Source organism: Callorhinus ursinus, unplaced genomic scaffold (genome assembly GCF_003265705.2).
Source record: "Callorhinus ursinus isolate GAN/ISIS: 27379988/994484 unplaced genomic scaffold, GSC_fseal_2.0 scaffold13, whole genome shotgun sequence".
Lineage (NCBI taxonomy): Eukaryota > Metazoa > Chordata > Mammalia > Carnivora > Otariidae > Callorhinus > Callorhinus ursinus.
In genome coordinates, this window is record NW_027397075.1 from 14,912,515 (window position 1) to 14,916,018 (window position 3,504).

A 3,504-nucleotide genomic window follows, 5' to 3' on the forward strand; every position below is an offset into this window, starting at 1 on the left:
AGCCTGGTCCGGGTGCGGCTTTCCAGTCAGGCGGCACTGCGGACACCTGCGCCCTTAAAGGAGCCGCGTCCCCGATTGGAGGGAGCGTCTACAAACTCCCCCTCGCGATGCGTGCGTCCACTCGAGGACACGCCGGCGGGCATTGGGGGCAGGGGGAGGCCGAGATCTCCAAGGGCTCCCCGGATGCCGCGCTGGCAGTTCTTCGGGCACGGGTCCCGGAGGTCTCCTTGGGGCTGGGGCCAGGGGCCGGGGGGGAAAGACCACTGAGGCCTAAGGATCCCCTGAAGCGTCGCAGCACGGTGACGGTCCCCGGAGCACGGCGCCCTGTGAAACCCCTAGCTATTGGCCGTTTCGGGAACCTGGGCGGGGCGTCCGTCGAAGCTGCCCAATGAGTTGGCCCGGTACAAGAGGCCGAGTGCCGGCCCGACCGACGGGAGGAGAAGTGCGGACGCTCCCTAACCCGGGGCTGCCGGGGGTGGGGGCGGGGCGCCGGGGCTGGCGGGTGGGGGAGGGGAGCGGAGGAAAGCGAAGGGGAGGGGCGGCCCGGAGCGAGCGCTGGCCCCTCCCGGCCTTTCCGGGCGCCTCCCCGTCGGGCCAGCCACGCTGCCCAAACTCCAGCTCACGGTGGGGAGCGGGCGCCTTCCAAGGTCAGCCTGCTCCACCCGTGGGCGCCTTGGGGTCAGGCAGCTGTAGGTATCTCCCCGCCCGGCAGCGGCCGGTGGAGGGCACCGCGACCCCAGGCTGCACGGCGTGGGGTGAGGGGGGGGCGCTGGACTGCCGAAGCAACTTGCATCCATTCACTCCCTCTTTCCCTCCCTTTCTCTTCCCTCCCTCTCTCTTCTTCCCAGAGCCCCCTAGTTGGAACTGCTGAGGCTGCTGGCTTCCCCAGGGGCAGGAACCCGGCTGCCCAGTGCATGCATTCCGTGTGCTCCCAGCCGTCCTGCTACTTGGGGGAGTAAAAGGAGGGCGTCTCACAAGCCTCGAGATGGGGGAGGGGGTCTCCTGGGTGCAGTGGCTCGGCTGGGCTGGGAAGGGAGTTCTGCCGAGGTTACCTCCCGGTCAGCAGTGGCCCATAGGGCTTGGCTGTAGCGACAGCCGTCCCAGGTGACCAAGGCCAGAGGGCCTGGCCCCCCTGAGCAGAATGTGAGCATTTCAGGTCTCTGCCAGCCTCTGAACTCCAGAGGGGCTGCCCATGCCTGGACCCCCACAGGGACCCAGCATGGGCCTGGCCTGGGATGCTGCCGCCCTCGGCCCCTCCCCGGCCAGGCACCTGCAGTTCTCCACCTCAGGGTGCTGGGCCCATCAGGGGCTTCTCTGAGAAACCTGCTCTCTGGGGCCCCAGCCCAGATTCACCAGTGCTGAGTGGTCCTGGGAGTGGGAAGGTGTGTTTTAACAAGAACCCCAGGTGAGCCTGCTGCACAGCACATGGCCGCTGACGACTCTTCAATAAACTGGCTTCCTGCCGAGGAGTATGGGCCTCGGTTCTGGCTTTCTCTTGCAGATGCCAGGAGGTTTGCACAGGGCTGTGTGGGGAAGGCACCCGACACATAGCAGTAGCCACTAAAAGGTGGTGGCCACTGCTGGAGGAAAGATAGAAGAACCAGGGGCTTACGTGGGCTCCGCGATGATGGGGCAGAGGGAGAGCAGGGCTGGCCATGTGGGGGTGGCCTAGGGGGTAATAGGGGTGTACTTTGGGGAGACCAATGTGTGTGGCCTGGCCACGGAAGGTTGTGGAGAAGGAAACGTACATAAGACCAGGACCGGTCTTTATGTGTGGTGAGGGGATACCTGGAGATGGGGAGGTGCGGCCCCTTGGCCCTGGTTGCCAAGTCCCAACCAGCAGGAAGAACTGTCCTCCTAGGGGAAAGTGGCTCTCATTCTGGGAAGAGAGTCAAGATTGGTGGAGGAGAATGGGGCATTTAGCTGGAGGATAGGTTGGAGGGCAGGGGGTGAGCAGAAGGCTTCCTCCCACCTGGTATCCTCAGCCCAAAGCCTCCTTGAGTTCACACCTTGGCACACACATGCACGGTGACGGCCTCCATTCATTGGTCAGCTCACACACATTTATCCAGCACTGACTGTGGCCTTGATGCACAAGGGCATGGTATAGCCTGGGCCACATGGCAGGCAGGGAACAACAGGGTGACCTCTGGGACCTGAGAATGCTGCCCCCCTACCCCCCCCCCCAGGACAGCCAGCAAGAAAGTGGGGCCTTCAATAGCAGGGGGAGGGGGCTGGATGCTGCCAACCACCAGTGAGTTTGCAGGAAGGCCCCAAGCCTCAGATGAGGGCCAGAGATGCTGAGCAGGGGCCTCGCCAAGCCCGGGCTCCTGATATACAGAAAGTGAGATAACAGAAGTGCCTTGTTTAAAGCCACGAGGTGTTCAGGGAGCGGTCATGCAGCCAAGGAACATGCCTGGTTCAGACAGCGCAGTCAGGGAGGTCTCTGATGAGGTCCAAACAGCCCTGAAGGAGGACTGAACCCCAGCTGTGGGGAGGCTGGGGGAAGATCCTCCCTGGCAGAAGGAGTGGGAGGTGGGGTGGACGGGACAGAGTGAGAGGAGGAGGGTGGCAGGGGTGAGGTTGGACCAGGCAGTTGGACAGGACCTCGAGTGACTTTCCAGGGTGCTGGGGACTCTGCTGTGTGTTCAAAGTGGAGCAGTTCCAGTGGGAGAGATGATTGGGTCCGGCTCCCTGGGTACAAAGGAGAAACAGGCTTGGAGAGGGTGAGGGCTTTGTGCAGTCAGTGAATATAAAACCCAGACGAGCAAGGATGCTGGCCAGCCATGGCAGGTCCTATGCCCACCCCACGAGGAGGGGGCGGTGTGCCTGGGAGCTGCCTGGAGTAGGGGCAGGACCCTCTGCTCCCCCGGGTGCCCTTTGGAGGCCAGGCTGTGGGCATGGAGGAGGTTTGTGCACAGGACCGCTGCTGCTCCAGGGGCTGGGCTGAGAAGCACCTCCACATCCAAAACAATGACGTTGGACCCCCTACCTCACACCATATACAAAACTAACTCAAAGACCTAACTAAACATAAGAGCTAAAACTGTAAGGGCTCCTGGGTGGCTCAGTCGTTAAGCGTCTGCCTTCGGCTCGGGTCATGATCCCAGAGTCCTGGGATCCAGCCCCACATCGAGCCCCACATCGGGCTCCCTGCTTAGTGGGAAGCCTGCTTCTCCCTCTCCCACTACCCCTGCTTGTGTTCCCTCTCTCGCTGCGTCTGTCAAATAAATAAATAAAATCTTAAAAAAAAAAGGAGGTAAAACTGTAAAATACTTAGAAGAAAATGCAGGGGGAAATCCTCACAACACTGAATTTGGCAATTGTTTCCTGGATAGGACACCAAAACCACAGGCAAGTAAAGAAAAAAAAAAATAGATAAATCAGGTTACATCTACATTAAGAACTTTTACACATCAAAGGAAACTAAGGGAGAAAAGATTCTCCGGAAGAGGGAGGCCTGGGCCTGCAGGGGCTGAACCTACCTTCCTGAGCTAGGGATCC

General features: G+C 61.0%; 1 protein-coding gene across 1 annotated transcript in view; it reads right to left on the minus strand.

Moving 5' to 3' along the window:
* Positions 1-3,504, minus strand: part of UBE2I (ubiquitin conjugating enzyme E2 I) — an 18,502-nt gene extending 14,998 nt beyond the window's left edge. The window contains exon 1 of the mRNA XM_073899749.1: positions 3,486-3,504. The gene's annotated coding sequence lies outside the window, so the exon portion shown is untranslated. The remainder of the gene's footprint in view (positions 1-3,485) is intronic.